Source organism: Chiloscyllium plagiosum, unplaced genomic scaffold (genome assembly GCF_037043375.1).
Source record: "Chiloscyllium plagiosum isolate Xiang-an unplaced genomic scaffold, Cpla_swu_hap1 HiC_scaffold_22, whole genome shotgun sequence".
Taxonomy (NCBI): Eukaryota; Metazoa; Chordata; class Chondrichthyes; order Orectolobiformes; family Hemiscylliidae; genus Chiloscyllium; species Chiloscyllium plagiosum.
The window spans coordinates 29,630,353-29,645,277 of NW_028270160.1; the positions used below are offsets into that span (position 1 = coordinate 29,630,353).

The 14,925-nt window shown below is 41.2% G+C and overlaps 1 protein-coding gene across 2 annotated transcripts in view; it reads left to right on the forward strand.

Moving 5' to 3' along the window:
• Nucleotides 1–261: 261 nt before the first annotated feature.
• The window catches only part of LOC122547955 (uncharacterized), a 281,415-nt gene continuing 266,751 nt past the window's right edge, over nt 262–14,925 (forward strand). For both annotated transcript variants that reach the window (XM_087998904.1, XM_087998907.1), the window contains exon 1: nt 262–335. The gene's annotated coding sequence lies outside the window, so the exon portion shown is untranslated. The remainder of the gene's footprint in view (nt 336–14,925) is intronic.

Here is a 14,925-nt window from a genome sequence, read left to right on the forward strand (position 1 = left end):
ATTCATCATGCCATAAATTCCTTTCCAGTTTCCCTTTCATGAGTACAGTCATACTTCGTGCAGTGCTGAATGTTTACAAAAGAAAGTCATCTGTGTTTTGAAATAAAATCCAGGATTAGAGCCTGCTCATTTCAACCTGATGACACATGATACCAGACAAGGCTAGCCTCACTTTAAACTACATTATATTGTCCAATACGATTTGGCGCATAAGATTCTCGTGCACTCACAGTTAGCTTTAACTACAGTAGTTCGACATTAAACAATGATTGAAGACTTAGAGAAGAGATACATGCTATGCTCAACTGCTCACAACAGACAATGTGAAAATAAAGGTAAATAGTTATGTGAAGATATTAAAACACTGAGTTTTGAAGTTGAACTGGTTTGGAGGTTACTCTATCAGTTTAGTTTGGCATTTAGTATGGAGCTGCTTTTGGTTGCGAGCAAGTGCGCTGTTGACTAAGCAGTCTCCAACTTAACTATTTCTATTGTTATTAGTCATATATGTCATCAGAATCTAGTATAGTTTGTATTTTAATCCATTTTTGTTTGTTGTTGATGTTCAAGTCTTTAACAGACATGTATTAGATACCTAACGCTGTGAGATGGAAGTTTTGAACATGGAAATGAAAACTAGTTAATCGGCTATGAATAAAGCATGCTTAAAATTAAAACTGTGGTAAGTGAAGGGTAGTTTTTTTAAATATAAGGTTGTGTTCAGAGCTTCTTCTTTTAGGTCTTACAGTATAGAATATAGGCTTTAAATTCTTCCAGCATAGAGTGTCAGCCGCAATCAGCAGCAAACACTGGGTTTGAGAAAAATGTGGGTTTTTTTCAGGCACGTCCACATTTGCAAATTTTTAAGGGATAATTATGCTACTCAATGTTCCTCATGTCAGATGTATGAGATTAGTGAACAGTTGACTGATCATGGAGTCTGTGTTTGCAGGAAGTGTGTTTGCATTTGTATGATATCAGACCATTTGGATCAGCTGGAGAGGCAGTTGGAGTCACTAAGGTGCACACAGGAGGCACAGAGTGTGAAGGTTAGTAAATTTAGAGAGTTCACACCACAAGTTCAATCAGATAGATGGGTAACTATCAAGATAGATAGGAGGGTATTGCAGGAGCTTCTTGTGGCTATTAATGCTGGGATGCTGAAATCTGCTTAATAATAGATACTACATAACAAAACAAGCCATTCTAAAAATTACACAGACATGTTCGAAATTTTATTTTTCAAGTTTACTTTCTTCCTTCAAGTGTAAATCTGGTATCAATCCTTTTTTAAGAATTCATGATGTCTTTTGATTATACTTGACTGCAAACCTAACATTGAAACTTATCATTAAAATAAAAAAGTCAAACTCTTCAGTTAAAATATTAACCGATAGCAGTTTTATTAATTGAGAGTGAACTTATGTTTAATTAGTGATACCACAGAGGAAGCTGTACCGTAAGTTGTTGAATATGATGCACACAAAAGCAATCACATAAGCTGAGTAGCAAAGACATGAACAAGTAACATGTATCCTTAGAAGGGACACAAATACCATTTAACAATCTCTATTTCAGTATTCTATGTTTTAATGTTCAAATTCCAGTTTCATGTTAATGTATTTTTAATCAAGTAACACGATAAAGGTCAAACTTTATTCTACGTATACTAATGGCTTTGTGTGAAGTGAAAAGTTATGAAATAATTGTTCTGGTAGGAATTATTGCATTTAGAGACTTGGCTGAAAGAGGGACAGGACTGGTGGCTGAATGCCCCAGGATTTAGATGTTTCAGGTGTGATAGAAAGGGAGGTAAAAGGGATGTGGGAGTTCCCGGGAAAGGAGTATCTCATAACTGTACTGAGGAAGGATACATTAGAGGATTTGTGCAGCAAGGCAATACAGGTAGAACTCAGGAATAGGAAAGGTGAAATCACAGTGCTGGGGTATACTACAGGCCTCTTAAAGCCAATGGGAGGAAGAGGAGAGAATATATAGACATATTTTGGAAGGATGTAGAAACAGCAGGGTTGTTGTGTTGGGTGATTTTAACTTAGATACCTTACAGTGTGGAAACAGGCCCTTTGGCCCAACAAGTCCACACCGACCCTTCGAAGAGTAACTCACCCAGACCTATTTCCCTCTGACTAAGACACCTAACATTATGGGCAATTTAGCATGGCCAATTGACCTAACCTGCACAGCTTTGGTCTGTTGGAGGAAACCAGAGCACCCAGAGGAAATCCATGCAGACACGAGGAGAATGTGCAAACTCCACACAGACAGTCACCCAAGGCTGGAATTGAACCTGGGTCCTTGAGGCAGCAGTGCTAACCACTGAGCCACTGTGCTGCCCCTACCTTGACTGGGACTCACTACATGCTAGGGACTTAGATGGGACAAAATTTGTAACGACCATTCAGGAGGGATTCTTGACACAATATGTAAACAGTCCAACCAGGGGTTGAACTGGACCTGGTTTTGATGAGCGAAGTTTCAGTGGAGGGAGCATTTCGAGAGTAGTGACCATAATACTGTGAGTTTAAGATACTCATGGATAGAGATGATAGTAGTCCTTGGGCGATTATTAGGGGAAGGGGAACTACAACAATATTAGGAAGGAACAGGAGGATTTTGATTGGACCGGCTGTTTGAGGGTAAAGCTAGATTGGACATGTGGGAGTATTTCAGATGACAGTTGATAAGAGTTCAGGAATGAAGGATAGATATGGCAAGTTACATGAATGCTAGATGACCAGGGATATTATGATTTTGGTCAGAAAGAAAAAGAAAGCATATGTAAGGTCTAGGAAGATGTGAACTGATGAAGTTCTTGAAGTATATAAGGAAAGTAGGAAAGAACTTAAACAAAGAATTGGAAGGGCTAAAATGGATCATGACAAGTTATTAGCAAACAGAATTAAGGAGAATCCCATGGCTTTTTATATATTATAAAAACAAGAGGGTAGCCAGGGAAAGGATTGGCCCACTCAAGGACAAAGGAGGTAGTCTATCTGTGGAACCAGAAGAGGTCGGCAAGGTCCTAAACGAATACTTTGTGTTGGTATTCTCCAAAGAGAAGGAATTGGTAGAGGATGATCTCGGGGAAGGAAGTGTTGAATTTCTAAGCCAAGTTGCTATTAAAAAGGAATAGGTGTTGTCTGTCTTAAAATGTATTAAGACAGATAAGTCCCCAGGTCCTGATGGGATCTTTCCCAAAATATTGAGAGGCAAGAGAACAAATTGCTGGAGCATTGACAGGCATCTTTGTATCCTCTTTGGTCACAGGTGAAGTCCCAGACGACTGGAGAATAGCCAACATTGTCCCATTGTTTAAGAAGGGTAGCAGGGATAATACTGAAAATTACAGGACTGTGAGTCTCATGTTGTTTGTAGGGAAATTATTGGAAAAGATTCACAGAGATAAGATCAGTACACATTTAGAATCAAATGGACTTATTAGCAATAGACAGCATGGTTTCATGCGGGGGAATCTCGTCCCTCACTAACTTGACCGAGTTTTTTGAGGAGATGACAAAGATGATTGATGAGGAAAAAGCGGTTGATGTTGTCTACATGAACTTCAGCAAAGCCTTTGACAAGGTCCCTCATGGCAGACTGGTACAAAAGGTGAAGTCACATGGTATCAGGGGTGAGCTGGCAAGATGGATACAGAGCTGGCTTAATCATAGGAGAGATAGGGTAACGATGGAAGGATGTTTTTCAGAATGGAGGATTGTGACTAATGGTGTTTCACAGGGATCAGTGCTGGGTCCTCTGCTGTTTGTCATCTACATAAATGATTTGGAGGAAAATGTAGCTGGTCTAATTAGAAAATTGGCAGATGATACAAAGATTGTTGGAGTTACGGTTAGTGTGAAGGATTGTCAGAGGATATAGCAGGATAAAGTCCAGTTAGAGGCATGGGCAGAAAAATGGTAGATAGAGGTTGTAAGTTGCTTACTGAGCTGGAAGGTTTGTTTTCAGATGTTTCGTCACCATACTAGGTAACATCATCAGTGAGCTGAAGGTTAAGTGCTGGTATTATGTCTCGCTTTCAATCTTCTCAAAAATCGCATGGCGGATAGAGTTTAGTCCAGACTATTGTGAGGTGGTGCATTTTGGAAGGTCAAGTACCAATGAAAATTACACAGTAAATGACAGAACCCTTTGGTGTACTGATATGCAGAGGGATATGTGTGTGCAGGTCCACTGATCACTGAAGGTAGAGTGCAGGTAGATATGGTAGTTAAAAAAAGCTGATGACATACTTGCCTTCATTGGAAGGGGCATTGAGTATAAGGATAGACAAGTTATGCTGGAGCTTTATAGAACTTTAGTTAGGCCACACTTGGAATATTGCATACAGTTCTGGTCACCACACCACCAAAAGGATGTGGATGCTTTGGAGAGGGCACAGAAAAAGTTTACCAGGATGTTGCCTGGTATGGGGGATTCTAACTATGAAGAAAGACTGGGTTTGTTTTCACTGGTAGCAGGAGGTTGAAGTTTATAAGATTGTGAATGGCTTGGATAACGTGGAAAGTAAGAGGCTTTTTCCCAGAATGGAACGATCAATTACTAAGTGCAAGAGGGGAAGTTTAAAAGAAGGTGCAAGGCAAGTTTTTCACAGAAAAGATGGTGAGTGCCGAGAACATGCTGCCAGAGGAGGTGGTGAAAACAGACAGAATAGCAGCCTTCCATCAACACCTGAACACATACATGAATAGGAAGGAATAGAGGGATATGGATTCTGTAAGTGAAGACAGTTTAACATGGAAGGGCAAAATGTGGAGGCGTAGGCTTGGAGGGGCAAAGAACCTGTTTGTGTGCTGTATTGTTCTTTTTTTGTTCTAGAAATTATAACAGAAATATTTGCAGTCAAAACTAAATTACTGATTGTTAGATGCCCTTCATCACATTTTACTTGGTGCTTTCTCTGCGGCACTAACACAGCAGAAAGTTCGATAGTGATTGACATTGTCATAGCTGTATTTCCAATCTAATAAATGCAGCAGTGTTGCTATCTGAACACTTTTTTAATTGCCAGGTTTCACACAAAGATTGTCTTGTTTCATTGTTTTTCCTGCAGTAAATTAATCTGTGGGCGCCCTGCTTTTTTGTGGAGTATAAATTATTCTGTCCTCTGAAATTTGATATTTGTGCAATTCCGTCTAGATGAATACATAACAAAATGCTTTGACAGCATGTCTCCTTTTAAACCAATACTCAAGCTTTGTACGATTAAGCAGCTATTATTTTCCTGGAGCTACTGGCTACTTAGATGGCATTTGAAAAACATGCCTTTTACCACAAGTTACACAATGCAGGGATGTGTTAATGTGGAGGGAAAATTCAAATCGGAATAATAAAAGAGATAAATCTGCACCATGGTTAACTCTCACAAAAGGTATTTAACTCATCACTCACCTTTACAGAGCATTGATATCTTAGGGATGGTTCACAATAAAATAACTCTGGACTTGGGCTCTGAGTTACAAAAGGAGATCCTTGGAATTTTTAGTGGCAAAAAATTAGAATGAGAGGACAAGATCAGATATTAGAAGGTGTAAATAAGAATGATATAAATCACATGTAATTTGGACAATGAGGGCAGATCTGCAACTCATAAAATTAATTGGATTGAAATGTTACAAGAAATCTTAAGTCATAAGGTCTTACAAACAACTTGGAGACAAACTGTAATCAATCATCTATTCACAGTGGAATTTTTTCACAAGACTGTGAACGCTACGAGTAGGATTCCAACCAACATAGTTAATGTTTTGTCAATTACCTTATAAGTATCTGGCTAGTAATTGGATTATACAGAAAAGGGCATTGCTTCTCCAGGGAATGTACTTGCTTCTGCTTTGCTGAAATCCAGATGATGTCACTTGTAGAAAGCAAGTAGCCCAGTTAATCCATGGATAACATAGCAAAACCCTTAGTTCAAATAGCCTCCTGATTCCATTTATTCTTGTAAAGTGCCCATAGATTATTTATAATGTTAATAATCATTGATCAGAAGGAAATCTACTTTAATAAACTCATTAAAATTTCTAGTTCAACCACTTACACAATTCTGCCCTCATCATTTTATAAAAGAAGCTAGCTAATAACATAGTGTGGAGGGGGAATTGCAGCAAGGCAGGATTTGTTCCGCTTCTCTTCATAACCTGTACAAAATTTTAGGTCATTTAGTTATTTGTGCTGGATACATAGAATTGTAAAGGAACAACAGGGGTATGAAACTGATAAAACGTAATTGTGAATGCTGAAAACCTGAAACAAAAACAGAAATTGCTGGAGAAACTCAGCAGATCTGGCAGCAGAGAGAAAGCAGAGTTAACATTTTGGATCCAGTGACTCTTCTTCAGAACTGGATCCTTCTGATTGCCCTGACTCTTGTGGATAATAGTTTAATCTGAGATTTAAATTCTCAGCCCTCAGTCTATCAGAGGACAACAGCAGAGAAGAGAATGAGCTTTATAGGCTACAAATCTTACCAATTATTGGTAAGTGACTTATCTTGCTACTAATAATGAAACCATTTGGAAGCTTTAGTCACAACTCCACTTTAGTCTGATATCTTCAGTGATTCTCTGAGAAGACTATGAACTCAAGGCCTGATCTCTTAGCCAAAGATCTTGCTGAAAATATTCTTAGGTCTTCTTCATATTCAGAAAATGCATTTCTACAGCTTAATTATCCTCTTGGAATTCTTCAGACTTGTATTTTGTTGCACGTTTAAGAAGTTTGGAAAATCCAAATCTTAAAAAAAGAATTTTTAAGGAATATTTCAACTGATTTAGGACAAGCAAAGAACAAAGATAATTACAGCACAGGAACAAGCCCTTTGGCTCTCGGAGCCTGTGCCAATCCAGATCCTCTAACTAAACCTGCCACCTGTTTTCTAAGGCTCTGTATCCCTCTGCTCACTGCCATTCATGTATCTGTCCAGATACATCTTAAATGACGCTATCATTCCTGCCCCTACCATCTCTGCTGGCAACGTGTTCCAGGCACCCACCACCCTCTGTGTGAAGAACTTTCTATGCATATCTCCCCTAAACCTTCACCTTCTCACATTGACCTCGTGACCCCTTGTAATTGAGTCATCCACTCTGGGAAAAAGTTTCTTACAATCCACCTTATCCACACATCTCATGATTTTGTAGGCCTCAATCAGGTCCCCCACTCAACTTCTGTCTTTCCAATAATAATCCTAATCTACTCAATGTCTCCTCATAGCTAGCACCCTCCATACCAGGCAACATCCTGATGAACCTCCTCTGTACCCTCTCCAAAGCATCCACATGTGGGTGGCACGGTGGCACAGTGGTTAGCACTGCTGCCTCGCAGCGCCAGAGATCCGGGTTCAATTCCCGACTCAGGCGACTGACTGTGTGGAGTTTGCACGTTCTCCCCGTGTCTGCGTGGGTTTCCTCCGGGGGCTCCGGTTTCCTCCCACAGTCCAAAGATGTGCAAGTCAGGTGAATTGGCCATGCTAAATTGCCCGTAGTGTTAGGTAAAGGGGTAAATGTAGGGGTATGGGTGGGTTACGCTTCGGCGGGTCGGTGTGGACTTGTTGGGCCGAAGGGCCTGTTTCCACACTGTAAGTAATCTAATCTAATCTAATCTAATCCTTTTGGTAATATGGCAACCAGAACTGTACGCAGTATTCAAAAGATGGCCAAACCAAAGTCTTATACAACTGTAACATGTCCTGCCAATTCTTGTACTAAATACCCCATCCCATGAAGGAAAGCATGCCGTATGCCTTCTTGACCACTCTACTGACCTGCATTGCCACCTTCAGGGAACAATGGACCTGAACACCCAGATCTCTCTGTGCATCAATTTTCCCCAAGACGTTTCTATTTACTGTATAGATCGCTCTAGAATTGAATCATCCAAAATGCATCACCTCATATTTGTGTAAATTAAACTCCATCTGCCATTTCTCTGCCCAACTCTCCAATCTATGTTCTGCTATATTCTCTGACCGTCTCCTTCACTATCTGCTACTCCACCAATCTTAATGTTATCTGCAAACTTGCTAATGAGGCAACCTACATCTTTCTCCAAATCATTTATGTGTATCACAAACAAGAGTGGTCCCAGCAAGGATTCCTGTGGAACACCAATGGTCACAGGTCTCTATTTTGAGAAGGTCCCTTCCACGACTACTCTCTGTCTCCTGTTGTCCAACCAGTTCTCTATCCATCTAGCTAGAACACCCTGTATCCCATGTGACTTCACTTTCTCCATCAGCCGACGATGGGGAACCTTATCAAATGCCTTACCAAAGTCCATGTGTATGACATCTATATCCCTTCCCTCATCAATCAACATTGTCACCTCTTCAAAGAATTCTATTATGTTTGTAAGACATGACCTTCCCTGTACAAAACTGTGCTTCCCAAATGGGTATATATTCTATCCCTCGGTATCTTCTCCAGCAGCTTCCCTATTACTGACGTCAGGCTCACAGGTCTGCTACCCTTCTTAAAAAGGGGACAGCATTAGCAATTCTCCAGTCCTCTGGGACCATCCCTGGGACTAATTTGATCTACTTCTGTTGTTTGTTGTTGACAACTGTTACTAACTGCTCATTTTTGATTGGAATTATTTTGATAAAGCTGAATGTCAGTCTTCATTCCAAGTTATGATGTGGATTGACATGTTCACTCTACTGAACTCAGATTTATTTCTGAGCTATAAATACCTTATTTGTGTCAATAGCTGATATAAATTGAAGTTCAACACCAAAGAGCGTTCCTTAAATCTGACAAAGAAATTTCAATGTGGCAGACAGCAAGTGTATGTTTTTATATTGTAAATCTATATGTAAATATAGAAAGATAGTGAACAAAAAAAATGGGACTTTTAGCTTTTTGGGTGCTACATGTAAGTACTAAATTAAAGCACTAAAATGATACCTGCAATATGCCTTCATACTGGAAAAGTGAATTCTGCTAGGCACCATAGAGCAATGAGTGTTCATGAAGTGAACATCTACCTGATGTATAAAGAAGAGGCAGATTATGATGACAATCAGTGTGCAATGGTGGTTTGACATGAATGGTGTCATAGAAATCTACTGTGTGAAAGCAAGCCATTCAGCCCATCGAGTCCACACCCACCTCCAAAAAGCATCCCACCCAGACTCACCCACACACAGTATCCCTGTGACTCTGCATTTCCCATGGCTAATCCATCTAGCCTGCACACCCTTGGACACTTTGGGCAATTTAGCATGACCAATCCACCTAACCTGCACATCTTTGGATTGTGGAAGGAAACCATGCAGACACAGGGAGAATGTGCAAAGTCCACACAGACAGTTGCCTAAGACTGGAATTGAGCTGAAAATGTGTTGCTGGAAAAGCGCAGCAGGTCAGGCAGCATCCAAGGAACAGGAGAATCGACGTTTCGGGCATAAGCCCTTCTTCAGGAATGAGGAAAGTGTGTCCAGCAGGCTAAGATAAAAGGTAGGGAGGAGGGACTTGGGGGAGGGGCATTGGAAACGCGATAGGTGGAAGGAGGTCAAGGTGAGGGTGATAGGCCAGAGTGGGGTGGGGGCGGAGAGGTCAGGAAGAAGATTGCAGGTTAGGAAGGCGGTGCTGAGTTCAAGGGATTTGACTGAGACAAGGTGGGGGGGAGGGGAAATGAGGAAACTGGAGAAATCTGAGTTCATCCCTTGTGGTTGGAGGGTTCCTAGGCGGAAGATGAGACGCTCTTCCTCCAACCGTCGTTTTGCTATGGTCTGGCGATGGAGGAGTCCAAGGACCTGCATGTCCTTGGTGGAGTGGGAGGGGGAGTTGAATTGTGGGTGGTTGGGTTGGTTGGTCCGGGTGTCCCAGAAGTGTTCTCTGAAACGTTCCGCAAGTAGGCGGCCTGTCTCCCCAATATAGAGGAGGCCACATCGGGTGCAGCGGATGCAATAGATGATGTGTGTGGAGGTGCAGGTGAATTTGTGGCGGATATGGAAGTATCCCTTGGGGCTTTGGAGGGAAGTAAGGGGGGAGGTGTGTCAACCCTGCTGGAACTGAAAGGATTCTGCTTCCTTAAACAACCAACTGGTGTATCACCATAGGCAGAAAATCATGCAAATTAGTACTTGCCTTCCTCATTGGCAATCACAATGCCTGAACGCTGTGGAAGTCACAATGCTAGCTGCATTTCAGGCACTACAGCAAACCACAGAGTGGCTCGTGGGAAACAGGAATATTCATTAACAACATGGTTGATTGCTCAATCCATGCATATGTGCACAGAATACAGTATTGCCATTCAAGATTTGAAAGATCAGACTACTGATTTATAACTGCTTCCAATACCTGGGGTGTTCTGGAGGTGCCATACTATACTCAGCAGTGTGTGTGTGTCAAGATTAGCAAATGTCTGCTGCACAACCACATTCTCATGAGAGGAAAGTCCTTGTCACCATCTATTCAGTGAGCAGCCAAGGATCAGGGGAATGAAGCACACAAGGAGGATGAAGACGAAAGGAAAAGGCAACCTAGATGAAGAAAGACATGCAATCTATATATAAAGCTGCTTTATGACTGGTTGTCTGTGAACTCATCTGAGTGCTATACCAGTACGTACAACTCTAAATTCCTGTTCAACAGACCTACCTTTTTTCTATCAACTCCCCATCTCTACATCTGCTTGGCCACAATGATAAAATAAGAGCCACCACAAAATAAAAATTCCGTACCACATCACATTCCATATGAGAATCAAATATTCACCCATATTGAAACACTCCTCTTCTGCCTGCTCGATTCAAGTCTTAATCAGAGCCCCTTCCATTGCTGCAGGGGACGTGTAGCTGGCACCTTATTCATGTATTGATCATTCCCTAAGTTATTCTATAAATTACTTGCAGTAGCAATCTCTGAGTGAGTGGTTGTGAATGTGAAATCGAGGTTTGGTATGTCATCATCATTGACTTCCTGCTGTTGCTCCAATGTTACATTTCCAAGGAATCTGAAAGCAGGAAGACGCAAAGATATGATGTAATAAAATGGGATAAGTAAGAGATGTATGTTTGCGCCTTCTATCTCCAAAAGATGTATGGAATAAGGGGATCAGGTATGAGGATACTCTAATCTTTGACAACAACACACAGCCGTCCCATTGATCACAGCCCCAACAATGGGCTGCTGACTGTCCTTGTAATGTCAGTACTGTCTTCTCCATTGCAGTTAGAATATGTCGGTGCATCTGAACCATCCCCCCCCACCCTACCTTCCTCCCCCATAGGCTCTCCAGTTAGTTTCACCTTTAATGGAATGACCGTGGAACCATTGTTGGAAAAACACATCTAGTTCACTAATGTTGTTCAGGCAAAGTAACTGCCATCCTTACCTGATCTGACCTACATGTGACTTCAGACCAACAGCAATGTGACTGACACTCAACTGCCCTTTGGGAAATTAGGGGTGAGCAATACATGTTGACTCAAACAGACACATCCACAACCTATGAATGAATATAAAAAAAGTGGAGTGCCCAGAAATGGACACAAAACTTCAGGTGACATGAAACAATATTTTCTCAAGGTTCATCAAGTCTTTCTGGCTTTTGTACTCTTATGTCCCTATTCTTCGGGCTGGAGGAAGGTGTGTAGTGGAGTTCCCCAGGAGTCAATATTGAGACCCTTGCTTTTCCTGAAATATCCTGACCTGGATCTTGGTGTGCTGGGAACAGCTTCCAAGTTTGCAGCTGACTCTAAACTTGGAAGAATTATAAACTGTGGGGACAATAGTGTGGAACTCCTGAACAACATTGACAAGGTGGAGCGGATGAATAGGCAACGGATAAGTTCAATGTCAATAAGGTTGAGGTGATGCACTTTGGTCAGAACACTGAAATTCTATATACAACACGGAGTATAATTCTAAAAGGGTGCCGCAGCAGAGGGACTGTGTGATTATATGCACAGGTCATTGACTGTGGTGAGCACAATAAATAAAGCATACTATGTTCTTGGTTTTATTAATAAGGACATAGAGGACAAGAGCAAGCAGGTGATGTTGAATCTGTACAGATCTCAACTGGAGTGTTGTCTGGACTACTGTTATGACTGACACGTGATAGGAAAGATGTGAATGTGATTTACTAAAATGGTGCCAGGTATAAGAAACATCAGCTATGACGATAGATTGAAAAAACTGGTACTGTCCTCCTGGAGAGAAGCCTGAGAGGAGATTTGCTTTGAAGTTTACAAAATCATGAGCTGCCTGGGCAGAGAAGAGGGGAAAGCTGTTTCTGCTTGTAAAAGAAATGAGAACAAGAATGTATAGTTGTTAGAGTAAGAAATAAACCAGAAATGTGATGATGGCAGGTTCAATTAAGATATTCAACAGAGCATTGGATGCTCTTTTGGATAGTAATGATGTGCAGAAATATGGTAAAAAGGAAGGAGATTGGCACTCAATAACACTAACATTTTTTCACAAAGCAAAATCAATATTAACAAATTCTATGTTTCTGTGAACTTTGTTCTGAACTCGCTGAAAATCTTGTATACAATTTTAGTTTCCAACATAGGAAACAGATATGTAGGTTTTAGAAAAGTTGCAAAAAACATTGAATGATACCACAAATGAGAGGTGATAACTATTAGGAAAAGTTGAACAGATTTTGACTCTGTTCTCGAGGAAAGGCCTCCTCATAGAGTCAGAGAGTCATAGAGATGTACAGCACAGAAACAGACCCTTCGGTCCAACTTGTCCATGCCGATCAGATATCCCAACCTAATCTAGTCTCATTTGCCAGCACTTGGCCCACATTCCTCTAAACCCTTTCTGTTCATATACCCATCCAGGTGCCTTTTAAATGTTGCAATTGTACCAGCCTCCACCACTTCCTCTGGCAGCTCATTCCATACATGCACCATCCTCCATGTGAAAAAGTTGCCCCTTAGGTCTCTTTTATATCTTTCCCTTCTCACTCTAAACCTATGCCCTCTAGTTCTGGACTTCCCCCACTACAGAGAAAAGACCTTGCCTATTTAGCCTATCCATGCCCCTTGATTTTATAAACTCAGTCTCCGGAACTCCAGGGAAAACAGCCCCAGCCTGTTCTGCCTCTCCCAATAGCTCAAATCCTCCAGCCCTGGCAACATTCTTAAATCTTTTCTGAACCCTTTCAAATTTCACATCATCCTTCTGATAGGAATGAGACCAGAGTTGCATGCAATATTCCAAAAATGGCCTTACCAACGACCTGTACAGCCACAACATGACCTCTCAACTCCTGTACTCAATACTCGGACCAATAAAGGAAAGCATACCAAATGCTTCACTCTCCTATCTACCTGCAACTCCACTTTCAAGGAGCTATGAACCTGCACTCCAAGGTCTTTTTTTTATTTCAAAAATATACTTTATTCATAAAATATTTTGATGATCTGTACAATTGGTCATGCCATACATCCGTAAACATTCCATTTCTTGGTATACAGAGATAGAGAAATCATTCATATATACAGGTCTGTACAATTACATGTTTAGCAGGGACCTGCACTCCAAGGTCTGTGTTCAGCAACACGCCCTAGGACCTTACCATTAAGTGTACAAGTCCTGCTAAGACTTGCTTTCCCAAAATGCAGCATCTCACATTTATCTAAATTAAATCCCATCTGCCGCTCTTCAGCCCATTGGCCTATCTGATCAAAATCCTGTTGTAATCTAAGGTAACCTTCTTCGCTGTCCGCTACACCTCCAATTTTGGTGTCATCTGCAAACTTACTACTATACCTCCTATGTTCATATGCAAATCATTTATATAAATGATGAAAAGTAGTGGACCCAGCACTGATCCTTGTGCACTCCACTGGTCACAGGCCTCTACTCTGAAAAACAATCCTCTACCATCACCCTCTGTCTTCTACCTTTGAGCCAGTTCTGTATCCAAATGGCTAGTTCTCGCGATATTCCGTGAGATCTAACTTTGCTCACCAGTCTCCCATAGGGAACCTCAAATACCTTACTGAAGTCTATATGAATCATGTCCACCGCTCTGCTTTTGACAAAAAAAACTCAATCAAGTTTGAGAGACATGATTTCCCACGCACTAAGTCATGTTGACTATCCCTAATCAGTCTTTGCCTTTCCAAATACGTGTAAACCCCGTCCCTCAGGATTCCCTCCAATAATCTGCTCACCACTGACATCAGGCTCACCAGTTCATAGTTCCCTGGCTTGTCCTTACCACCTTTCTTAAATAATGGCTCCACATTAGCCAACCTCCAGTCTTCCGGCAATTCACCTGTGACCTTCGATGATACAAATATCTCAGCAAGGGGCCCAGCAATCACTTCCCGAGCTTCCCACACAGAATTCTAGGGTACACCTGATCAGGTCCTTGGGATTTATCCACATTTATAAGTTTCAAGGCATCCAGCACCACCACCTCTGTAATATGGACATTTTTCAAAATGTCACCATCTATTTCCCCACATTCTATAGTTTCCATGTTCTTCTCCACAGTGAACACTGAGGCAAAATACTCAGTATTTCCCCATCTCTTTTGGCTCTGCACAAACGCTGCCTTGCTGAATTTGCGGGACCCTATTCTCTCCCTAGTTACCCTTTTGGCCTTGATATATTTGTAAAAACCCTGTGGATTCTCCTTAACACTATTTGCCAAAGTTATCTGATGTCCCCTTTTTGCCCTCCTGATATCCCTCTTAAGTATACTCCTACTCCCTTTATACGCTTCTAAGGATTCATTTGATGTATCTTGTCTATACCTGACATATGTTTCCTTCTTCTTCTTAACCAAACTCTCAATTTCTTTAGTCATCCAGCATTCTCTCTACCTATCTGCCTTTCATTTCACCCTAACAGGAAGATACTGTCTCTGGATTCTTGTTATCTCATTTCTAAAGACTTCCCATTTTCC